Below are 27,395 nucleotides of genomic sequence, written 5' to 3'. Positions count from 1 at the left end.
ACTCTGATGGTTAATAATAAAGTGCTTGACACAGGTTATTCTCAAATTAAATGAAGCTATTATGTGTGATACTACTGTTTACGATAGTTTAGTTATCACTTAGTAAGGATGAGTTTGGCTATTGTGAAATAACTGGTATTCTCTTCTAATATTCAACTAAACTAATATGAAACTATGTTGCTGTTATGTGCCTGTCTTTCATGATTTCAGAGGTCTTGATTTAAAATTTGAATTTCAGAAGATCTAAATTGTTAGAGTAGAGAGAACATTCAATAACTTTGGATTTCTAAAAGAATATCATCCCTGTGAACTGAGGGTTATTCACATTGTTGAGTGGAAGTCTGAGTCAGACAATAAAGCCCAGAGCACCAAGAAGATGAATGCAAAAGAAAAATAAGGACTTTGACTATGTCATGGAGTATGACTGTTTTCTTCAATCCCCCTTTCATATGATAACTATATTATTAGAAGACTATTAAATAAATTAGTGTATATGTGATATGTATGTATGAATGCATGGATGGGCATATTTTTTTACGTTATGCAAAGAAAATACCTAATTATTTGGGTTTTTTTATTGCTAAACTATTTTATACCATTCCTCTGCTTTTTTCTTTCATCTCTCAAAAAATATTTTATCTCAAAAAATATAGCATATAATGAATATTATTTTCTTAACAGAGGATGTAAAATTTCAGCTCCCAGTCTTAAATAACAACTGCAACAATATTTTGGACATTTTAAATGCTATACTTTCCTTAATGTGATTGAAACTACCCTGCCAATGCTGCTTAAGTGAAGCTTTAGTGTGTTGTACTTAAGTTAAACTCCCAGGGAACATACAAAAGATTGCTTTGATTATTCAGGAAGAAACATCTTGGCTATAATAACTACACTACATTTAGAGGTGAGAAATCATTAATTCAGCTATAAAATTGTTACATGTGAGTAAAGTGCAATTTTTAAGCTTGCACTTAGTTAAAAGTGGAGAAAACATGACTATACACATTATAGGGCAATATATCATATTTGAATTAAGCATAGCAATCTTCGTTAATACCTTTCATTTATCAAAACCTTGTTGTAACACAGAGGATTGCAGGCATCAGTGCATTAAACTCGGACACAGTTCAGTGATTTCATGCATCTAGCCAAGATTCTCGCTTAGAAATGGCCCAAAATAGATGAGTTTGGGGCCATATATCCATAAACATTCTACAACTATTTTGATAGCTATTATGTCATGAATATTTTGAGAACTCTTTTCTTCCTTTGAATCCAGGCAGTTTAAACTCTGTATTTGTGAGCAATATAATTTTAGAAATAATTAGAATTAATGAAGTCATATTTTCAAACAATGGAAATATTCACTGCTCTGAAACTATTTTTGGATGTAGTGAAATTATTTTATTGTAATATGTCCTAAAATATTCATCCTTCTCATTTTGTGGCCAAATATTCAGAGTTCAATCCCAAAGTCAGTTTCCTCTCCATTTTCTGAATAGGCTAACACACACACACACACACACACACACACACACACACACACGCCAGCTCTAGATCCTTTCCAAAACGTTATGCATGCATTGCTAAGTTTATGTAATAGTCCTACAGGGATTTCTGCAGTTCTTTGAGGTCAACATCTTTAGTAAAGCCTTCAAAAACTGAATCACACATGAGTCATATGCAGGTTGATTTTTTATTCTGCTTTTTAAATTCTGATAGTCAAAACGAGAGTGGGCTCTCAGTAAAAGAGTAATTTATATTTTTCTAGAATTTCCAACTATGCGGTTAATTAATTGCATATTCCTAACATTAAACTTGATGTTACTTTTGATTCAGGGTTCAGAACATTCATAGGTTGACTGGTCTCACCTTTAAAGCTGACCTCCACTAATGATGTAAAATAGGAGAGAGTTTCGAAGAATTTATATTAGATCTACCTGATTATATTTTTTAACCTCATTCTTGAGGACTCATTAGAGGTGGGAAATAAAGGCAGCCACCATATTCTTTGGCTTTAAATCTATAAAGTAGTATATTAGTATTTCCACATGAAAGGATGGGAACACAAAGACAATCAGTAGCTCACACAACCCCAGAAACAGAAGGAATTAGCTAAGACAGAGCTGTGTACAATCGAGTCCTTTCTTTTCCTGGCTGTTCATTTTACTGTTTTAGTGGAAGCAACTACTGACCATTTCATCAAAAATGTCCATAATTTGAAAAATACTGCTTTTATTTCCTGGTATCCAGTGTATCCCATTTAAAATAGATAAATTCCTTTTTGTAGTACTGTTTTGGCTAGTATAGCACTGTAGCACTGTCATACTGTTGTTCATCGATTTGCTCGAGGGGGCACCAGTAACGTCTCCATTGTGAGACTTGTTACTGTTTTTGGCATATCGAATATGCCACAGGGAGCTTGCCAGGCTCTGCTGTGCGGGCGGAATACTCTCGGTAGCTTGCCAGGCTCTCCCAGAAGGATAAAGAAATCAAACCCGGGTCGGCCATGTGCAAGGCAAACACCGTACCTGCTGTGCTATTGCTCCAGTCTTGGCTAGTATGTGTGAGTAAATTTTAGTGGTGTGTCCTGAGTAGTCAATGGCTATGTAATTAATGACTTTTTAAAAAATGTTTATTCTTATGTACTTTTAGAAGAGGCATTCCGTTTAATCCCAAAGGGAGAGCTATTTTTTTTCTTTAAGTCTCATCCCAGCACATAGAATATTTTCTGATTAAGAATTCAGAGTTATGTCATTATTGCTAACATTTTATGCTTCAGTAAAACCAGGCTGGGAATAAAGTCCAATGGTAGAGTGCATGCCTTAGATATATGGGATTGGGTTTTCTTACCTTGAATTGGAAATGAAACAACAACAACAACAATAACAATAAACCCTACAACTGCTTGAAGTGACTTTGGATGTTTAATAAAATAAAAAATAAATTTTAGAGTAGTTAATTTAATACCACAAGGTATTAAGTCATTCAAAATTATCTCATTCACAACTCTTACTTGCCTTCATGAAGCAAGATCAGTCAATTATTTTTGATGAATAAATAAATACTAAAATGTCCTGTGGCAATGAATATTCTAGGTGATAACTCTCATGAAAGGAGAGTGAAACAGTGTATTTAAGAAGAGGCACAAATTTTAAGCCCTGGCTTAAAACAGTTCTCTAAAACACAATAATAAAAAGAACACTGACATATTAGAACTTAAAACATATATTTCATATAATTTATTTTTTTATCACATATAAAAAGGCATGATACATTTTATGCATAATGTTAAAATCCAAAAAGGTGTAGGAACAGTCTAAATTGACATTTATGAAGAGAGTTAAAATCTGAAGGGCATGGATCTATATTAGCCCTATGTATACACAAACACACACACCCTTTTTTTTTTTTGCCTTTTTTGTTCACACCCGGCAATGCACAGGGGTCACTCCTGGCTCATGCACTCAGGAATCACCCCTGGCAGTGCTCAGGGGACCATATGGGATGCTGGGAATCGAACCCGGGTCAGCCGCGTGCAAGGCAAACACCCTACCAGCTGTGCTATTGCTCCAGCCCACACACACCCTTCTTACATACATTCTACTCCAAGAACATTCTTTTATAACATCAATGGGAACATTGTTATCATTTTGTCACAAGTAGAATGGCAAGATATTAATTAAAGTTGGATTCATTTTTATTATTTTCTAGACTTTAATGACTCCCATTGAAATCCATTGTGGAATCTTATGTTCAGAATAAGATTTAAAAAAAGATAAAAATATTATTTATTATTTACGATAACTGTTAATATTATTGAATGAAGATAAATATCCATTAAAATTTGCGAAGTCATAATTTTTGCACTGAACCCATAGCATCTTTTCTACATTTCGTGGCATCTCGTTTTTAGTGGAGCAGAAGGGAACGATAAAGAAGCACACTTGAATAAGGGTTTTCTTTGAGAATGTTATCTAATTTGTAAATTTTTCTTAAGGTAAATTTACCCTTGAAGTATTTTAAAATCTAATATATTTATGTGACTTTGTTGATAAAATAAACATCATTTTTAAGTGAACATAAAAGGATCATCCAAAACTGTGATAGTTTTACCATTGAGAAAATACAATTCCATCAATTACTTTTAAGCAGCACTATTAATACAATTGGAAATATTAGATTTTAATAGAAAAAACACCATTTAATAAAGTAAAGTAAGAGTCCTTGATGCAATTACAGCAGTGCAAAGCAAATTTTGCCTTATTATAAAGCTAAGGATTGCTATTCTAGGCAAGCAAGGACCAGTTTAGTGTCTTCAATTGGATGAGACAGAGTATATTTCCATTCAAGTGTGGAAAGGAGACAGCCCTTGAATCACTTCTGCCTGGTTTCACAGAAATAATCTATTTATATACATTTCTTTTTGAAAACCAGTAAACATGTTTCTTTATAATCCCTGTGTAAAAAAAAAAGAGTGAAAAAAATAAGTTATGTGAGCCCAACTTACTTTGGACATTCAGATGTTTTTAAATGGTACATTTGAATGTCTGTGTCTTTTCTCTTTAAAAGAAAAAAAACTATTAAATCAAGTTGTCACAAAGTTAGGGGAGCAAGGCCATTATGTATTACTCTTATCATGCTGTGCTAGTCATACAATTATCACTTCTACTTCCCATATATTGCTGACTGCTGGCACTCTATGGCATCTCCTCTCAGAAAAATTCCTATTTACAGTACTTGATGATATTTATTTATTTGTTATTTTATTTAACAGAGCTTTTGGCCAGGTAATCTTAGACTGATATGGCAATAAAGTCTTTGTGGCTAAGTAACTGATCTTCATACCTTAGGACTGAATATTGATAAAACTTGCAAAAGAATTATCATCGACTTTGATAATTAATGGCCTCTGGAAACTAAATTAAGCTCTTGTACACAATTTTTTAAAGGATAAACTCAACTTGTGGTGGTGAACAAAAGGCTGGGACAGTAAAGTTTTTCTTTGTATGGTCTTTGGCTCTAATTTGATCTTCATTTGGACTCATATGAGAGATATCAATTCTAGCAATGAGTTGGATTAATTGCTTTGTGCTAAGATGAAATAAAATTAATCAAAGCTCCTAGCCTTATCTATGTGTGTAGTTGCATATGCATATGTTGTTTTAGTGTACCTGTGAAAAGTATTTAATGAGATACATGGCTTGATACTCAATCAAATATATCATTTTAAATGTATACATAGTTCTTTGTAAACATTTTCAATTTTAATTTATTTTTATTAAGGTAATGCTATTTTGTAAGATTATAATGGTTGATAAGTTTTAAGTGTATAACTTAAGCATACTGTGCCCAAAAAGAAAATGTTACTCTCTCTCCAGCACAGTTCAATAGACAAGTTCAGTTCCTCTTCTGTTCTTAGTAACCTCAGATAAGTCATAAGCCAAGAGTATATTTTCAGTGAACGTTGCTTATTCTCTTGAGTTGTGCTTTTTATACAAGCTATAAATGAAACCATCTGGTACATTGTTTCTCCTTATAACTGAATTCACTAGCATGATCCCCTCAAGTTTCATTTAGCTTGTTATAAATGGTAATTTTTCATTTTATGGCTGGGTAATGTTCCATTGTATATATGTGCCCCATATGTTTTTTTTTTTCTAATCTACTCACCTGTCATTGTGTACTGGAGCAAAATTCTTGTCATCAGCACTTTCATCAAAAACATTGACTCTTGACTAGATAGTTAAATATGATAGCTCCAGTTTAGGATATATTTCTTCTTTGTCTTCAAAGTCTGGGGAATAAGAATCTTGTAATAAAAGCTCTCAGGCATAAACTGAAATAATTGGTCAGGTAATTTAACAGAGATGCCCTGTTCTAAAATATGTTCATTTTGCAGTGTTTTATGTATTTTCTACATAGAGTATAGAGAATACAAGGAATATGCAGGCGATCAAACATGTGATGAACAATTCATTTGGCTTTTACGAAAAAACCTAAATGGCTGAAGATGTCCTGGCTAGGTTAGTATGTGTGGAGTATATTGATAGTTACCCATATTTTACTGAGCTATTGGGAGTCCTCTTTTAGAAATCTACATATGAGGCTATAAAATATGGCTTCTTTGGTGCTTCATATGGTCCAGACTGCTCCAACACTGAGAGGGATTAAAAACACATCAGCTCTGGAAGAACATGTATCTCTCCAAAGAAACAGCCATATGTTAGGAAGTTCCCAACTTTTTTTTTTTCTCTAGTGCCCCATGGAATAAATCAAGCAGACATCCTGTCACCAGATTCAGGTCTGTCTTTTAAAAAAGTGGTAACATCTTAGGAAAATAAAAATACGCCGAGGAACTCATTTCTCGAAAGGGAAGAAAAACAAGGGCAAAAAATGAAATATACTTCAATAGCACAAGGTCAGTCTTACACGTGGCTGATCTGGGTTCAATTTCTCCATCCCTCTCAGAGAGCCCAGCAAGCTACCGAGAGTATCCCGCCCACATGGCAGAGCCTGGCAAGCTACCCGTGGCATATTCGATATGCCAAAAACAATAACAACAAGTCTCACAATGGAGACGTTACTGATGCCTGCTCAAGCAAATCGATGAACAACAAGATGACAGTGCTACAGTGCTATTATAAATATTATTTTTTTATAATTTGTGAGTGCCAATAAAAAATAGGAAAATATTATAGGAGTCAGTGGGTAGAGTGCTTGCCTTGCAATTAGCCAACCCAGGTTCAATCTCTGACATTCTATATGGTTGACCAAGCCCACCAGGAGTCATACATAGGTTTACATAAGGCATATATTTGTAATGCAGAGTTTTAAAAGATATTTCCTGAGTGTATTAGAAAATAAGACCTTGTTATACTAAATATATGACCTAATAGCTCAATAGCCCTAATGTATTTCGAATTAATAACCTATATTGTTATTTTTTGTTTTGTTTTTTGTCTACACCCACTGCTGTCCTGGCTTTACACTGAGGGATCACTGCTGGTGGGCTGGGATAACCATATGCAATGCCAGGAATTGACCCTGGGCTAGCTGCTTGCAAGGCAAACATCACACCAACTATACTATATTTTTGGCCCCTGTATATTTTCTTATTTTTATTGGCACTCATAAATCATAATATGGGTGTCCACAATTAATACTTTCTTTAATTTATCAAAGACAGCCTATTCACAATTCCATTTGTAACAAGTTCTTAGCAAACTGAATAGAAGCAAAAGAGGAAATAGATGCAATAGTTGGTTACTTTTTTTAAAAGGGCTTTATAACAGAACCTGAAATTTCTATTACATAAAATCAGTGGAGATTTGTTCTTATATTTCATTAAAATAAAATATATCTTCTCTCCTTCTTTTACAGTTCCTAGACATATATTATGAAATGCAAGTTCAGAGTATTTAAGTAGGTATGTAAAATGTTATGATCTGTCAAGTGACTTTATATCTCAATCTGGATGTTCTCTATGTATAGCAGTGTTACTGTGAAGGAATAGTAGAATAATAAAAGGTTCTCATACGTACTAGGAAATTTTGATTCCTTGGTTTTTGAAACACAAAATTTAAAAGCCATTCTGCCTTAGAGTAAATTATAGGAAATTAACTATGACAATAATAAAAATAGCCGATAGTAGTTATAGCACTGCACTGGAGCACTTTCATCCTATTGCTCATCGATTTGCTTGACCAGGCACCAGTAATATCTCCATTGTGAGACTTGTTGTTCCTGTTTTTGGCATGTCAAATACGCCACGGGTAATTTGCCAGACTCTGTCGTGTGGGGTGGATACTCTCTGTAGCTTGTTGGGCTCTCCGAGAGGGGCAAAGAGATCACACCCGGGTCAGCCGCATGCAAGGCAAATTCCCTACCCGCTGTGCTAGTGAGTCCACTGATAGTAGTTATAATAATAAATAAAATTAACATGGTTCTAAAACAGTAGAGAGGAGGAAAATTGAGCTTACCTGGCAGTTATGATTTCAATGAGAGAATAAAAGTTGGGCTTTCACATAACAAAAAGTAGAATTTCAAAGGTTTGGAAAAAATCATTTTAGACAGGAATTTAATTTGCAAAATATCACCAAACTCATCACTGAAGCTTGGAGATATGATTCCTTTTACTTTAGTGCTAGTTTAGGTAGATCTTAAGTTCATGTGAATTTTTAAGTACAGGTCCAGAAGGTTGGGGATGGTGTCTCTTTCAACTAATGGGAGAATAAATGTGTCTCTGTAGGTCAATGACTACCTGAACATCACAAGTTTTCAGGGAATAAGATCTGATTCCTTCTGTTTCCTGGCAGCAGGATATGTGAGAATTTCTTAAGAGTAAGTTTAAAATCTTAGCAGACTTATGCCTTCTGAGATCTGGCAAAGAGCACAGTTGCTCCGTCATGCTCCATTCTGAAATCCACAATAGTTAAGAGATAACAAAGCCCAACCTTCTGCATGACGGGGAGTTTAGATTCCCCACCCACATCACAGCTGGCTTTTCAAGTTGTCTCATCAGTGTCACCTACAAAGAATTCTTTGCCTGAGATAATTTGACAGAATCGCCCACCCTTGAATATTGGCATGTGGCCAGTCTATCAGCATGGAAGTGAAGCTCCCAGAAAACACATGTGCGTATTGAATGTAGGACTAATTGAAAGAGGGCTATTTGGAGCAGCTTGGATAGTAAAATCTCCTTATGGGCACAATAATTTATTATTCAGGATGTTGGAAGCAATGTGCATTATTTTTTTTTCTGGCAGTAAGACAGTTCAAAATCTGATTTTATTAGCTCATTTCGCTTGGCTTGTTATTTTGTTAAAATCAAACCTTTTGCAATAAGAGAATACCTATTGACAAATGGAGCTGGCAGGCCATAAATCTTTGTATCCCCAAAGACACTGAATTTGAGTAAAGGAGTACTTTCTTTACAGATCAGAACACCCTGACATCTTTACCCAACAGCAGGCCATTGAGCTGGGTTCATCATAATTATTTAGGATAATCTGTGAGAACAGTTAGTTACACTGACTTCAGCAAATTTATCGTCATTGTGGAAAAGAAAATAACTAGAATTATATGGGGGTTTTCTACCTTCCCATTAAAAGGAGGGAATTCCAGCATAGAGATAGAGAACCTGTCTTGCAGACTAGAAACTGGAGGCTAGACCACTGCCATTGCATATTTATCCTGTATCATGGAGTGTGATCCCAGAAGTACCACAGGTTGTGACCCGGGTCAGCACAACAGAGTGTGTTATCTCTGTAAAACCAGAACTAAGCATGCAGGCACCACCGCCAAGGCTATTACCTTTGATAAACAGTGACTTAATTGTCAGCAGTACAGCCAAGTGTGCAATCTAGTCACTGCAACAGCAAATAACAAAGGGGAGGGAAGAGGACAATAAGATAATAATTAATCAGGAAGCTCACTTTTTAATTGGTGGGCAGGGGGGCATCAGGGAACTGGGCATTCCCTTTCCTCAGGGATCACTCCTGGAAATGTGTGGGGAAACCATATACAATGCAGAGGATTGACCTGAGGTCAGATGCTTGCAAGATTAGCACTTTTACTCTTATACTATCTTTTCAGCCCAGGAGAGAGCTATGTTTTAAAAAAATTAATCACATAGTTAGAGCAAGTTCTGTTTGCACACATAGACCAGGTAAGACTAGAGCTGTGCTTTTGGAGATTAGTTGAAGGGAAATTTTCATTTAAGAGTTTCATACTTAACAAGTTAAATTTGACTTAATTGAAATGTTGAACCTAGATAATAATATCATATGATTACTGAGTTTTCATGTTCAGTAATAGTTATAGGTACTATGCAATGATACAAAAGCAGGCACTTCTATATCTCAGAAAAAATACAAATAAATTATAGCATGACTGAGAATAAATAATGTGTATATAAAAGCTTAAAAAATCTTAATTACATTGTCACAGACTTCCTGAGAGACAGTCATCTCATACTATTAATCAAAATAGAGATAAGGTTGTGAGTTGACTGCTCTTTTAAATTAGTAACAGAAATGATTGGCATTGGAACTGTAAGTCTTTGAATTTCAAGTTGAATGTGTATCAATCACATGGTACTTTTTCTTTCAGATGAGACATATTAAATTTTAGAGGCAAATATTCTGATTCTATCTAAATCTCTGTCTTCAACTGATAATAGTTGATGTTAAACAAATCAAATTTATTTTAATGTAGGTCTAAGCAGTGCATTGTGAAATATTATCATAAATAAATTATGAAACTCATAACTTGGACAGAGATTAGATTATAGGAGTTGCTCTCTAAATGATATTTTACTAGACTTAGGGTATTTCTCAAGCATAACCTGAGGATGGGTGAAGTTCATTTTTCCTGTTGGTTTGTAGCACTTTGTTCTAACATATGGCTTCTAATTAGTGTATGTTCTTGGCTTTCAAAAGGGAGAAAGACTAAAAACAAAGGGGGAAAAATTCTAATGAATGCCCAGTTCTGCATGGCATCACAGTCGTATCACATCACGATGTTTATAAAAGAAGTTGAAAAACTATTCTTAAACTCACAGAAAATGTACCTGGAAACAGTTATGATAATCCACTTGTGGTAATTAAAAAGAAGTGTGAGGTTCAGGAAGCTTCAGAATTATTATTTTACAAGTCATAATTTTGTGGATATGATCTTATTGTTTTCTGTTTAAAAATAGTATCTGTAAAAAACACTGTTCTCACAAACAATAGAAATCTTAGATCTTAGAGAGTTTTTTATCTTATAGATGATTTGTCTCCACCCTAGACCATCACTTTATAAAGCGGAGGCCACTGAATTCCTTTAATTTTAATATATTTTTGGTTCTATAAATGCTATTTGCATAATAGTAAACTAATAAGTACTTGATGGTATTAATAAGTCATACACATACCCAACTGGTAATTTCTTGAAATTCTGACAATTTCTAAAGAAAATTGAGTGAATATTGTTTGTTACATAATAAAAATCAATATAATATATCAAACAGCAAGAAACAATTCATTGAAAATTTTAAAACCCAGACATTATAAGAACAGTTTTAAATATTGGCACGTTAAAAAAATTTGAAGACTAACAGAATTGAAAGCCCGAGACAGTTCCATAGGTATATCGTCAGCTAATCTTTGACAAAGTTGCTAAAACTATGAAGTAAAGCAAGGAAAGCCTTTTCAGCAAATGGTGCTGGGAAAACACATGGGGAAAAGGAACTCAGACCCTTATCACACCATATACAAAAGTGAGTTCAAAATGAATTAAACTTCAATATCAGACCTAATTCATAAATTATATTGAGAAAAACAGGCAAAACTTTCATTACATTGAATCTAGAGGAATCTTCACTGTCCCAGTTTCACTGTCTCTCCCCCCCAAAAAAAATTAAACAAACATGACTACATCAAATTAAGAAGGTTTGGGGCCTGGAGAGATAATATATCAGGTAGGGGACTTGCCTTATACACAACTGACCGGGGTTTGATCCTAGCACATCAACTGGTCTCCGAGAACTGCTCTAAGTTATTCCTGAGTGCAGAGTCAGGATTAAGCCCTGAGCACTGCTGGTTGAGGCAGCATCACCATTAACAGCAACCAAAAGAAGCTCTGCACTGTTGGGGCTGGACTGAACTATCAGGGTGAGCCCATGGAGACTGTACCGTACAATGGGCAGGAACATAGGGACCCATGAAAATGAGCGAGATTTCTCATGTGTCCTGACTAGTTTGGATGAAACTGAACATTTTCCCCCTTAAACTGCCTTCAGTAAATGATTCCAGTATATTGAAAGAGTCAGTTTTTCCATTTCTCACAGAAGCCCAGCCCGATCTTTGACACGTAGATTCTGAGCTCTGGCCCAGCCTACTCTTTGGAATGTAGATTTCAGGTGCAGGCTCAGTTTGTCTATGGGATGTAGATTTCAAGTGCAGGCCTAGCCCTGTCTTTGGGATTCAAATCCAAGTGCTTTTAGCCATGTCTGCCTCAATGTTCCTTTTGTAACTTCTTTTGATGACATCACTGTATTGCACCAATTATAGGTACCATGATCAATAAAAGGAGATTTCAGGGCTCTCTATCTTTGTCACAGGTCTGAGAGAATCTGGGCCCTCCATGACATACATTTATTTTGAGTACCTTGTCTCACCACCTGGACTGAATGAATATTCACGCTACACTGCACCACAAAAGAAATGATGACCAGAATATAATGACACCTCACCGACTGGGATAGAATGTTTCACCACCACTCTTCTAAGAAAGGATTAAGCCAAGATACATAAAACACTTGCAAAATTTAACAACAACAAAAACCCAATCCCATCAAAACATGTGGTGAAGACATGAACAGAAATTTCCAAAAGACATACTGATGGCTATCAGGTATATGAAAATATGCTCTGCATCACTGATTATCATTGTAAATTAACCAACAATGAGATATCACTTCACACCTGTGAAATTTGGCACACATCAAGAACAGTAAGAGCAATAAAATTAGTGTTGCTGGGGACAAGAGGAAAAAGAACCCTTGTCCATTTCTGGTAGTTAATATTGACTGGTTCAACCCTTTGGAAAACAATATGGATACTTCTCAAAAAGCCCAGAGGAGCTTTCAAATGATCTGGCAATTTCATTTCTAGGCATCTACCTCAAGGGCCCAAAACTTAATTTCGGTGTTTCATGTATTCATAGTAACCAGAATCTGGACACATTCCAAGTGTCCAAGAATAGATGACTGGATAAAGAAACTATGATATATGTATACAAAATATAGTATTACTTAGTTACAAGAAAAGATGAAATCATTCCTGTTACATGGATAGAACTGGAAGAAATTAAGTTGAGAGTCAGCAAGAGGAGAGGTACAGATACAGATCACTCCCATGTGGGGTCTAAAGAAGCATAGTGAGGGGCTGGGGCAATAGCACAGTGGATAGAGTGTTTGCCTTGCCAATCCCTGGCATCCCATATGGTCCCCCAAGCACCGCCAGGAGTAATTCCTGAGTGCAAAGCCAGGAGTAACCCCTGAGCAATGCTGGGTGTGACCCAAAGGGAAAAAAAAGAAGAAGCATAGTGAAGTCAAAGGCAACAGATCCTTCAAACTGGTCTACAGAACTGAGTTTAGGAAGCTATAACACAGTGGGTAGGGTGTTTGCCTTGCACGTGGCCAACCCAGTTTCGATTCCCAGCATCCCATATGGACCCCCAAGCACTGCCAGGAATAATTCCTGAGTGCATGAACCAGGAGTAACCTTTGTGCATTGCCAGGTGTGACCCAAAAAGCAATAAACAAGACAAAAAAAAATCTGAGTTTATAATTGTGGGGGTATGGGGTGGGGTTTGTTGAGTGGAAGAAGGAAGAAAGCGGGCACTATGGTGGAAGGAGTGTGTTGTTGGAATTTTGCATGCATGAAACCCTATTGTCCAGTATTATAAATCACAGTGACTAAATTCTAAAAATAACAGATCAAATAATTACATTTTATTTAGATAAATATGCCTCAAAACTTAGAACCAAAACATTCTCTAATGTCTGTGGCACTCGTTATAAGATGTAATTTTATTTGCTTGTTTTGGATGTACTAAACTCTTCATGTGATATGTGGGAGTTGATATTTTTTTTCCATAATTGTCTAGCTACCAAAAGAATGCAATACATTCAACTCTTAGAGGGTTTGTACAAATGGCTTCTTGTGTAATATTTGTACAAGTTGAAATTTGATTTCATAATCATGTTCATATTAGGCTCATCCTGGGTCTGTGCAATTTAAATGTTTATTTCCCATTCATAACAAAGTAGTGTTAGGTTGATGTCTTCTTCTTCTGGAGAACAATTTAGTCTTGCATTTTAATCAGTTGGCTTTGTCTTTTTAACTGTTAATTGGTGCTAAATGAAACACTGGACGCACATAGTATTTCAAATGCAATATTTGAGGCATCTTAAAACAATTCAACATTTTTTCTAATTAGATATAATTTATATCAGTCAGGTGTTTAGAATAAAATCTATTCACTGTAACTCAAATATCTATTCAATATTAGAATTCCTTAGACTTAAAATATGGAACATAATTTTAAATTATGTTTAAATTAAAAAAATTAATTTATTTTTCTCTCATTTCATTTTTATGCACTTTTCCTTAAGCAGCTTTAATTTATATAAACACAATATAATTATTGGCACATAGAACATATTTACTAAACACTGAGTAAATTAAAGGAGACACCATCTCTGATTCTCAATTGTCGATGGAGGTCGGAACTCTGAATTCCTTCTCTCACTTGACTGAAATGTAATACTCCAAGCATAGCTCTTTTGATTCCTCTTTGGGAGACCCGAATAGCATTCTCATCCTATTTGTGTAGGGCCCAGGTCTCTGAGGTGTATGTTAGTGCAGGAAAAATGTGGAGTTGAAAAAGATGTTCCAGTAGCTGGAGGTTCTTTGTCCTCTTAACCACTTCTTCAATGCTCTTAAAGATGTTCCATCTCTCTCCCTTCCTCCTGCGCAGTTCAGGTGCCAGGCCATTCATCATGTTGAGTTCTCAACCTAGGTACACATAACTGCTGCATTCGGAGATGTTAGTTCCATTGAGAGCAAATGGAACACCAGGAACTAGTCCTGATTAGGGGCTTTAAATTATGACCTAATTAATTGTCTTTAGGATATACTTTCAACCAATGTGTTAATATACATATCACAGTTTTATTTCAGTGATGCAAAGGGAATTAGAAGACTTCTAGGTAAGGTATTAAGTTATGTAGATTAATCAGTGAAGGACTTAAGAAGTTTGGCAGTTTTGGCCCGATTATCAAGTATATGCATTGTGGATGTTATGGGTGAAAATATGAGTCTGCGGTTTATGCAAACTATGGGGAGAGTGTGGGAGGAGTGAGCAGAGGGGCATTTTAAGCACTTGGATGGTACTTGAACTTTGCTGATGGGAGTGATGAAAGTTATACACATGTAGAGGTTTTAAACCCGGAAACTTGATAAGGCAATCCAATGATAAACCCATGAAAACATAACAAATAAGTAAAATATAATAAAAGCCTAGATAGTATTAGTGATCATTGAACTATCTTAGTATTAAAAATAACCTAAATGTATGATTTAGGTTGTGTCTAAGAGCTCTTATAGCATAGTTCTCCCTCTCAGAGAACCTGGAAAGGTACTGAGAGCATCCTGCCCACATAGCAGAGCCTGGCAAGCTCTCCGTGGCATATTTGATATGTCAAATACAGTAACAATGATGGGTCTCATTCCCCTTACCCTAAAAGAGTCTCCAATTTGGCACCGCTGAGAAGAACGAGTAAAGAGAGGGTGCTAAAATCTCAGGGCCAGGAAAAATGGAGATGTTACTAGTGCCAGCTCAAGCAAATCAATGATCAATGGAATTACAGTGATACAGTAAGTAAATTAATAAATGGAATCTAACAGTATTTATCTTCTCAAAGCTTTTCTTTCAAGATGACATGTCATCTTTTAGTTTGTAATTTAATGTTACTCTATATCTTTGAGGATCATTGTACTCTAACATGTGACTGAAATTTCACCAAGTCTTCCATAGATTATTATAACCAACTCAACTAAATGTTCAGGTATAATTTATTTGGGATATTCTTCAGGTGTTTGGAGTAGATAGTACAGTGGATAAGGTCTCATTCCTGTCAACATATGGTTTTCTAAGCTCTGTTAGGAGTGTTTCTTGAACAGGGTCAGAAGTAAGCCCTGTGAGGTTCCCCTCATGACTCCCCCACCCCAAACATACCCGCCAACAAAACAAAAATTGGTGTCAGAGTTTTGACCTAGAGCAGCAGTGCATAGCTATATTGTAATTTTTGACTCAGTGCATGTTGGACGAAGACTGAAATCCATGGTTAGAGTAACACCACATGTTAGAAATCAGATTTGGGTAGTCCTAATTTGCAATATTCATTTTAAATATTCCCATAATTGCAAAGCAAATTAAGGAGCAAAATTATCAAAAGAAAGTATAGCTCATTAACAAATTGGCCACTTATAAAACTAGATTAAATTCAAGCTTTCCTTTTTTACACTGTTAATATGGTTTGTCTTTTGGTCAATGTTGAATGTTAATTTTCAAATAAAACTATAAAGGACTATTCAAAAGTACAAAAAAACCCTATAAACTCAGCATTATCAAAGTTATATAATTACTAATTATGAATAAAGTAATCTGAAATTATTTTAGATACATGTAGAATTGAGGAAATGTGTTAATGCTGTTGGTTGCAAGCATTCTTGTTGTGAAAGGAAAGATATACAGACATGAAATGAGAAAAGTAAGAGAGATACTTGTTGCATAAGGTAAAACTATAGATTTCTATGAAACTCCTATTTAAAAAAATCTACTTGTAAATGCATATATATGAATATGTATAGATTAAGTATGGACTAAGCTATGGCTTTTATGATCATTGTAATAAATATTAGTACAGGTAATAACTCTCAAGAATGTAAAACCCAAGAGAAATTTTGATGACAAGTAACATCTTTACACAATTGTAAAGTATCTCCCTACAGAGTATTTATCATTTATGAAGAAAGCTGTAACCATACAGTGGGGAAATCAGAAGACTCCTTGATCCATTGGTCAAAATTTATATGACAAAAGAATAATAATGCACATTATTCTATACATAATATGCAAGAGAGTCTCTTGCCTGCATGCTGGCTGTCTTCCCCGGGGCCCCTCGGAGGGGATGGGCTCCAGCTTCTCTCCCCACCCCGAGCAGAGCTCCCTGTAGCCGAGGACCACCGGAACCTAGCTACAGCCATGCTGGAGGCCCCTGTCCACAGGTTCGGACAGGCCTCATGCATGAAGGTATGGGCAGAGGAACCCAGGTATGTGTAATCCCATCAATGGCCAACATCCAGAGAGACTTAAAAGCAAGCTCTCAGAAGCTATATCTTTAGCCTGCTTCTCCCTTTGGGAGAAACTGGCAGTCTTCTAAGAGTTTTCTGCCCACATGGGACAGCCTTGCAAGCTTCCCATGGTGTATTCATATGCAAAATCCAGTAACATGATGGATCTCATTCCCTTGACCCTGAAGAGCCCCCAGTGCAACATCGTTGGGAGGGCCAAGTCCAGATGGACTTCTAAGATCTCAGGGAAAGGACGAAATGAGATGTTACTAGGCCCGCCCGAGAAATCGGTGATTAATGGACTATCGTGATCGTGATTCTATACATGTATATGTTTATATATGTTATGAATGTAAGTACATATGCATTTATGTACAAATACATATAAATAGATGAGGAGATAATGAGATTAAATGTTAAAAGATAAGTCTGAGTTAAAGGTACATGGTTATTCTTTGAAGCCCCATTTTGCATATATATAAACTTTAAATATAAAGTCTGAAAAAATTGTTAATATCTGGATTTCTTGAAATCAGTAATGTAATGGAGCACAACTGCTAAAATCTAGTGACAAACCATTACCCAGGTTTAATGGGTTAGAATAGACATATGTGCAAAAAATTAACTACTCCTTAGAGTAGAAAAGCAACACTTTTCAAATATAATAAAATGCCCTTGACTATTAATTACGAAGTAAGATTTCAGGAAATAATTCAGCCCTCAAATATTATGTAGAGACTATATGTTTATATCTTTAAACTCTGAACACCTGAAGAATCTGCCGCCAGTACTCGTCAATACACTGGCTCGGCTCTTCACATGCTACCTGTCTGAATGCAAGGTTCCATCTCAATGGAAAACTAGCAGGACTGTCCTGTTGTACAAGAAGGGAGATATCCATGCATCAGCAACTATCACACAATCTGCCTGTTGTCCGTCGTCTACAAGTTGATCACTCAAGTCATCATGAATAGAATAGGCAGAACACTAGACAAAGGACAACCATGCGAGCAAGCCGGGTTTTGAAAAGGACCCAGCATCATTGACCATATCCAGATGGTGACCAAGCTCATTGAAGTTTCGCAAGAATTCAAGATGCCGCTCTGTCGAATGTTTGTCAATTTAAAGAAGGCCTTTGATTCTGTTGAGACTGAAGTGGTCTTCGAAGCTCTAGCCAAACAGGGCATTCAAACTCAGTAGATTAAGATCCTCCATGAGCTGTATTACGAATTCACCACCAGGATCTCACCATTCTACAAGGAAGTGATCATTGACGTAAAGGTTCAGCAGGGTGATACCATTTAACTGAAACTCTTCAGTGCCACCCTTGAGAATGTCATTCGACAACTGGAATGGGAAGGAATGGGAGTGAAGATAGACGGTCAGCAACTACACCACCTCCGCTTCGCTGATGACCGTTCTCATTATGCCAAACATTAGCCAAGTGGCACAAATGTTGGCCAACTTAGACCGCAAGTGTGGAAAGGTCAGACTGCAGCTGAATTTCACCAAGACAATGTTCATGAAAAACGAACTAGTCCCTGACGTTCCATTTGCTCTCAACAGAATGAACATCTCTGAGTGCAGCAGTTATGTGTACCTGGGTCAAGAACTCAACATGAGGAACGACTTGGTGTCAGAACTGTGCAGGAGGAAGAGAGAGGCATGGAATGCTTTCAAGAGCGTCAAAGAAGTGGTTAAGAGGATGAAGAACCTCTGGCTCTGGGCACATCTTTTCGACTCCACCATTTTTCCTGCATTAACATACGCCTCAGAGACCTGGGCCCTACGGAAACAGGATGGGAATGCTATTCGGGTATCCCATAGAGGAATCAAAAGAGCTATGCTTGGAGTATCACGTTTCATTCAAGTGAGAGAAGGAATCCAGAGTTCTGACCTCTGTTGAACCATCCAAAATCAGGGACGCTGTCTCGTTTGCCAAGGCATCAAAATCAGATGGGCCGGATATGTAATGTGATTTAAAGACAACCGCTGGACTAGAGCTGTTACCAACTGGATTCCAAGGGACGTCAAAAGACTGAGTAGATGTCCACTTACGAGATGGTCAGACTTCTTTGTCAAACCCTGAATGAACAGTTTGAGGCTCTTCGTGTTCCTAGAGCGAGCACATACCATTGGGCTACACTAGCACTCGACAGGGACGAATTAAGATGTTACTGGTGCCCGCTCAAGCAAATCAAAGATCAACGGGATGACAAATGATACAAGTGATGTGTGTTTTTTATTTTAATCAGGGAAAATTCTTTTTATTCATGCATTAGAATAATCTTTAAGCAATTTTTAAAGAAATAAACAAAAATCGATAGACAATACAGTGGATAAGGCATGTGCCTTGCGTGTGATCTCCGGAACCACTTAGGTCACCTGAGCACTGTCAGGAGTGATCCCTGAGCACATGGCCAGTCCTGAGCATTGCCAAGTATGGACCAAAAGTAAACAAAGCAAACTAAAGTGAACTTTTGCATACATTAGTTCTAATGTGTGACTAGCCTAATGAGTCCTCCTCAGTGTATTTCCGTTTGCTCATGCCAAAACTTCACTAAATGTGCTTTCAGCATTTGTACCATCTTTTCAAAGTCAATTGTGAAGAAACTGCAATTTTAGCTATTGACTTAGCTTAAAGGTAGTGTATGTCTTGAATTTTTGATACCTTAATCCCCAGCACCACACAAAAAGAGTAATAAAAATAAAGACTAATTGACAAGTCTAGTATTGAGGCCTAAACTCACTGAATAGATAGTGACTTCTCTAAGTAACCATGCTTACATATCTAATTAAAAGATGTGTTCGGGTAATTAATTAAATAATTCGTGGAATAATGTTTAGCATAGAGAGTAAGATATATTTTGTGTGATATGTATGCATAAAATTTATAAATTTAGAATCCTCATATCTTCTAAATATTACTCTGTATCTCTCCATTTATCTATACTCTATAGATAAATCACAGTATATTGGTTGTAATGTTTTTCAGTTATACAGTCTTTCATAATGGGGTCAGTTTACAATTTCTTTCTGACATTAGTTTATTAAGTTATTATCTGAGATTGCTCAAAGACATCAGATAGCTTAATTCTTAACTGGTGTATAGATTTATTAGTCTTTCAGTATACCTAATAAAGAGCTGACCTTAAAAATTGACAATACTTGTAAGCTTTATAATAAAAGAAAGTCATTTGAAAGGTACAGGTTAGAGGAATTAAGTCCACAAAATGCTGACTTTTCATCAAGTACTGATTTTTCCACTTTCTTGTGTGAGCATTTAATAGGGAGTGTCTCATGGATTTCCACTACTATCATGACCTATATAGATACCAGTCCAACGTTTCTTCCAATTATAGAGACTTACTTATCATCTTCATGTTGTGCTTACCTGTTATATTTTTTCTTACGCTTGGTTGACAGCTTGTTCACTTCCTTTGGCCTTGACCTTGGCTTTGGCATCCCCAGGAGGTAGGCAGGCTGTCAATACTATCATCAGAATTATGCAGACCGTCTGGCAGCTAGAATCTGGGACAAGTTTGGCAGCTCCTGCAGATTTGTATTTTCAATGTGATTATTCAGCTGGCTCCCCCCATCTTAAAATGTTAGAAGGCATCCCGATGTTAGAGGGCTAATACATGTAATTAGAGAGGCGTGGTTTTTGCTATTCCCATCCCATCTGCAACAGCTTGAGTACCACTGCATTACTCATTAGGAGTCATGAGCTCTGACCTACTGGATACCCAAAGGGCTTCAAGGCTAGGGGTGGACAGCTTGGAAGGACGCCAACATTGCTTCTGACCTTGGGTGGTCAAATGAGCCCAAATAAGATTTATATTTTGCATTACACACACACAAAATTGTGTGTTTTTAAAGATTCTACTTTTATGGGTTTCCATGAGACCCATTATTTTTAGATGTGTTTACTTTTTATTTATTTATTTTCTACATTTTTAAATTTAGGGACGAGTATAAGTATAGCAATATAGAATAGCAAATTAACAGTTTCTAAAAAGGATTCAGAAAGTTAAGAATATGAAAATGTATATTGAAAAAATGCCCTTTAGTTATAATTTCCATACTAATAATAGAATACATTAATGTTTATTGTTAATACTTAGTAGGAGGAGAAGTAAAACAGATTGAAAAGAACTGAATTTGCAATGTTTTTATTCCCTCTGAAAATATCTTCTACCTTATTGACTTCATAATTTGTCCAACTTGGAGTTCGAGACATATCACTTGATATATAGGAAAACAGGCATAGAAAGTTGTCATTAACTTTTATACTATTAATTTAATAAATGCAATAAAATCGACCCAGATATTAAAAATTATAAACAAAGGCATGCCCATATTGCTTCTACTGACATTTCTGATGTTGAGGAGTCTCACAGAATATTTTACCAGTAATACCATCATAGTCAATTCTCTTCTCCCCACATGTTCTCCGCCATCGTGACCACTGTGATACTGAAAATAAGGAAGCTTTTCAAGAAAAAGAAAGAAGAAGGAAGGGAGAAAAGATTGAAAAGTGGAAGAAAGAGTGGGGCTCGAAAGAGGAAAATGATAATGGCAAGTGACATGAAACTGGGAGGAGAAATAGAAAGAAAGACACTAGTGAAAAGGTCTAAATAAAGTCATAAAATGGTACATGGAAAGTATACAATGAAGGAGTTTTACATCATTATTTTGTATTCATCAAGGAATATTTTTCAAAAGAAATATAAAGCCATGTCACAAATAATTAGTAGCACAATTGTTTTTGCTTCTGCTTGTCCCCTCTCAACCTCCTCCCTCTTATAACTCCAGTTATTGGAATTTCTTCCCAGTAATTAGCCACCTCATTGTTACAGTTGCACAGATGGAGGGCCTTGGAATCAGAATCATTCTGCCTCCTCTTTCTTTTACTGTCCCATATTTGCAGATTTAGTTGGCTCTATCTTTAAAATGAGTATCTAAAATGCAATGATTTCTCTTTATTTTCTACCAGTATTACTCTGGCATACACTATCATTTTGTGCCTGGTATTTTTGTTCTAGCTTCCTAACTGGTTTAATGTTTCCATCCCTGCCATCCATCAAAGTCTCAATGAAGCATTAAGAGACATTCTTCTAAAAACAGCAAGTAGAAGTAGAGTGCTTAAAACATCTAACAGTGAAAACCAAAGACTATACCATGATTTATGAGGTGGCATCTATTCAACACTCTACCTCCACTTGCTGCAACCACAACTATCTTTATGAATCAGCAGCTACTCATCTTTTCCCTCTTAGTCACTCTTTGAATAATTCTTTACTGATATTAAATTTATTTTTGCTTCAGGAATATTACCATTAATATCATCTCTGCCCTTTTTCTGAAAATGTCTTAATTTTATTCACTGAGTTTTATAGCAGAAATATCCCCTCATCATCAACATCTGAAATTTGATATATCTGTTTTATTTGTTCTTTATCTATGCATTTTGTCTTATTCTTATTTATTATGTTGTGAGACTTTGGATATTTTTTGGTTTTAGTTGGCTTTTATTATGAATGCTGTAGCAGGATAAACTGGGGAAGCCTCATCAATACAGGTAGAAATAGAAATTCTGGTACCCAACACTTCTCCTCAACTGGTACATGGGAATTGAGCTCCTCGTAATTTTTGGACAGTTGCGGATGTGCCTGAAGCCTAGATAAATTCCACTGAATGCCTAGTAGTGGTGTCCTATTATCATCAGTGATGATGAAAGTTCTAGATTTTTTCCTAGGTTACCCTAGTATCTCACCGAGATTAGGTGGTAGGCCATCATGTTTTGTTTTGTTTTGTTTTATTTTGTTTTATGGGGGGCACTTCTAGAAGTGCTCAGCAGTTACTCCTGTCTCTGCATTCAAGGATCACTCCTGGCAAGCTTCAGGGACCATTTGGAATGCTGAAGATCTCTAAACACCTCAGGTGTGGGCCAGAACCAAAAGGGAAAGGAAAAAAAGAATTATCCTTAAACTTGTCATTCTAAGTAAGTTAACAGCCTCAAAAATTGATTTCCATGAAACTTTTCAGTAAATGATTAGAATATGTGGTGATTTGAACAAGATAGAAAACAGCAAACACTATTCAGAAAGGAGCAATTATTTTAAAGTTACACTCAAGTTATACTTGTGAGATTTAACCCTAAGTAAATATGTGATCCATAATATCTGAATTTTTAGTTTAGAAGCTTCTAACATGGAGCTGTGATCTTCAAAGGATAAAGGTATACAACAGTGGAAGAAAATGAGGATCTAGTATGGACAAGTACACTTAAATTACCTCTTATAAAAATCTATTAGTACTCATGTTGTGATTTAGATCACTGTACCTCAAGCATTACCTGGAGTACTTACAAATGCTTAAAAGTATTCTAACTTATATTTTAAAATCACTCGTGGGATGGAGAGATAATACAGGGGTTAAGGAATTTGCTTTGCATGCTGCTGACTTCAGTTTAATTCCCAACACTGCAATTTGATCCCCAACCACCAACAAAAGGGATCTCTGAGAATAGAGTCAGAAGAAAACTCCAAGTCCTGCCCCATAAAGCAGAAAACAAAAGATTAGCCACTCATAACTGTTTTTATAGACAAGTGTAGCACAAGCTTCTATTACTGCATCACAAATTTAATTATATTTAGTGTATGCATATCATCACTCATTGATTAATGATTGCTTAATGACAGCACAGCAGAATTCAAAAAGTTTTTCTCTTTTAAGTGGGGAAAATTGACATTTTAAACTAACAGTAAGCTATTTTAAGTTTTATATCAGAGATAGTGATCTTGAAATACATGAATAAAGAAGAGCAATAATGAGCTATTTAGAGAATTTTCAAAAAAATTATGAGAAAAAATCTGTCAATTTTTTTAAAATCTAGGATGTAACCCTGGATAATTCTGGATTAATCTGTAATTATCTTGTTCTTGAACAAATCACTTAAACATATCATAGCCCAGATTCCTTGTTAACAAAATGTGAAAGTTGTCTCATATCAGTGATAAGAATACTTTGGTTTCTGGAACACTTACTTTCATAGCAACCCTTACAGCATCTAAGGATCTTTATTTCTATGTGGTTCTGTGGACATGTATCAAGTCTTTGTATAAAATTTAACAGTTTCATACTATTAAATGAGATTATAAGACTATGTACTATTTCTCTTTTGTTTATTCTTTGCTCTGTGATTAGCTTATGTGTCAATGATTTTATATAGTGAGAGTTAATAGTAGGTAAGAAAATAAAATCATTAGAATAGTCTAGATTTTTCTATTGTCTATTTAGAATTGAAAACTGAGAATTTTTATTTGAGAGGTGCTGTGGGGCTTGAAATACTAGAATTTACATAACTGAAAATATATGGTTGCTAATTTGCACAATTAAATGAAGTAGAACCAGAAACTATATTTGCCTTGATCTATTTTTTTTTAACTTTATGCCTTAAATTTTAGGCATACAAAGAGTTGCACACAAGAGGACACTTAAAATCTCTTAAAATCAACTCACTAAAGTAAATCTTTGGTTAAATGTAGTTATAGTCAATGAGAAAATATGCAGCTAAAGGATTTCTAGTGTGAAGCAGTGTATATCTTGCGGAGGAAGAATATACTGGTGAATTAAGTTGCTAAGAAAAGCACATATATGTAAAGATGTCCTTTTTCTGCCCATAGTTTTTCCCTGTCCATATTGCCTTTTCTGTTCTTGGTATCAAAGACTCTTTCTTCCCCTTTTTTAAATCTTATTTTAGTCACTGTGATTTACAGTACTGTCAACTATAGGGATTCACGCATATAATGTTCTGACTTCACATCTTCAACCAGAGTTTATGTTTCCCTCTATCGTTGTCTCAAAGTCCCCCAATCAAGACCCCCGTGCCCATCTCCCTGCCTTGGTAAGCTCAGTTCTTTAGACCTGATTCTGAAGCTTTGGGCCATTTGTTATTTTGCTACTTATGCTTCTTTATGTCCCCCATGAGAGAGATCTTTCTGCATCTGTCTGGCAGAATTACCTCGGTTCTATCCCTTTAGCAACAAGCTGTTGATTATTTTTTTCTTATAGCAGAGTAGTATTTTTTGTGCATATATACTATAGTTTCTTTATTGAGTCATCTGTTCTTGGACACTTGGGGAGTTCCCAGATTTTGACTATTATGAAAGTTGCTGGATGAATATGGGAGTGTAGGTGTCTTTTCTGAATTTAGAATTTTTTGACCCTTGGGGTAGATGCCTGAATTGCTTGAATACATACATGGAAGCTGAATTCGTAGCTTTTTCAGAAGTGTTTGCATTATTTTCCAAAAGATCTGGAAACTGGTCAACTTTCTCACCAGAACTGAATGAGAGCTCGTTTTTCACCACATTTATGCCAACACTGCTTTGTTGGTGCTGTTTTTCTTGGTGATATGTGCCAGTCTCACTAATTTGAGGTGTAACTAAGCATCGTTATGACTTGTATTTCCCTGGTGATCAGTGATGAAGAGCACTTTCATATAACAATTGCACTCTATATGTCTCCTTTCAGGAAGCATATTTATTTCTTCTGCCAATTTTTGTATGAGGTTAATTTTTTCTTTGTTTTCACTTTTATTTGCAAAAGTGTGCTAATGTTTTCTTTGCAACTATCAATAGAAAAGTAGATGGCAGAGGGATAAAAGTGGTTGTATAAGCAGGAAGTTATTCTGTTTATTTTTTATCTCTCTTTTGGGGGGGGCGTCACACACCTGGCAATGCTCAAAGCTTACTGCTGGTTCTTTGCTCAGGGATCACCCTGTAATTTCTTTGAGGACCATATAGGGTGTCAGAGATGGAACTCAGGTCAGCCACGTGCAAGGCAGGTGCCCTAATGCTGTACTATTGCTCCTGTCCTAGAAGTCATCCTGTTTCCTAACTGCAGAAAAGCTTAAAAAGGTGAAATTGTGTGTCACCCCCATTGCGAGGAGCTGACTATCTTGAGTAAAATATACTATGGCTTTCTCACATAGGCTGAGCATGGTCTTCCTGACTCACATTACCTGTGTTTTATGCTTTGCCCTTTACACTGCACGCCCCAGAAGCTGACCTGCTTCTTTGTCCTGAGTCTCTACAAAATGGCATTCTCTTCTTCCACTCTGATTCTTCCCTGTGAAATACATAATCTTCTGTTTTCTTTTAGTGTCTTATTAGTGTGACCCCCAACTCTGCCTTACTTTTCTTCATTTCATTTTTCAAATCCTAGTTTTTAAAGCAAAAAATGGAACATGAATCCTTTCTTTTCCTCTCTTCTTTCTACTTTGTAGCAGGCTCATCTGTCTTTGGAGTAATGTAGATATATATATCTATATACATATATATGTGTGTGTATTATTGATGAACTTAAGAGGAAATGGAGAAAAAATAATAGGATTTGTATTTCAAAATAATTTCTCATCTTATCAGAGTCAAACTAAAGATATTGCATTCCAGGTCAAATGGACTGGGTTTAACTAGAGCCAGTCCATTTCTATTTTTATAAAAATCATCAGTTTAACAGATGGTACCTTGATATGCTCTAGAAGGGTGGCATGAATAATAAAGGTCCTGGTCCTTGTAGTACAGGAATGGTGTAGAAGGGGGTAGATCTCAAAAGCAGAGTTCTAACTCAGCTTCATGAAAAGGACGTTAGTGAGGATATTATATGTATTTTGAAATATGAGAGGTTTAATCTCAATAATAAAGAAAAAGCACCTATATGGACCAATAGCAAGAAAATAGATAGGATGAGAGCAGGATACTTTGGGTTCTCAGAGAAAATTTTATGTTATTTGAACATAAAATATGGATTTGTAACTAGAGGATAGATAAATGCTTATGAGTTTTGAAATTTGCAAAGTTTGGTGCAGAAGAGGAACATGACCTAAATTATTTTTTAGGTAATTTTCTCTGAATGTGTGACAAATAGGCTCCAGGAAGCAAGAGTAAGTCCTAGCACAGAGACATGGGTCTGTTGATAACAGGATTAAGGAGCAATAGCACTGTAGCACTTTCAACCCATTGTTCATTGATTTGACCGAGCCAGCACCAGTAATGTCTCCACTGTGAGACTTGTTACTGTTTTTGGCATAACGAATACACCAAGGGTAGCTTGCTAGGCTCTGCAGGATACTCTCCGTAGTTTGCCGGGCTCTCCGAGAGGGGTGGAGGAATCTAACCTGGGTAAGCCTCGTGCAAGGCAAACGCCTTACCTGCTGTGCTATTGCTCCATCCCAAGGAGTGATAGAGAGGAGTAAATAGTTTTGAGAAATAAACTTAATTGGAAGGACTAAAGAGAGGGACTAGCAATCCTGCAGCCTCACGTAGACAGACTTTCCACATTCCTTATCTCCACTAGTAAGAATAAGACTTAGATCTCTCTATTTTTTAATAATGTATTTTATTTTATCATGATTTTTAATACTGTTAATGATAGGTTTTCATGAATACATCATTCTATCATCACACCTTCCCCAGAGTG

Source organism: Sorex araneus, chromosome 1 (assembly GCF_027595985.1).
Source record: "Sorex araneus isolate mSorAra2 chromosome 1, mSorAra2.pri, whole genome shotgun sequence".
NCBI classification, from domain to species: domain Eukaryota; kingdom Metazoa; phylum Chordata; class Mammalia; order Eulipotyphla; family Soricidae; genus Sorex; species Sorex araneus.
This window is presented reverse-complemented; position numbering follows the sequence as displayed.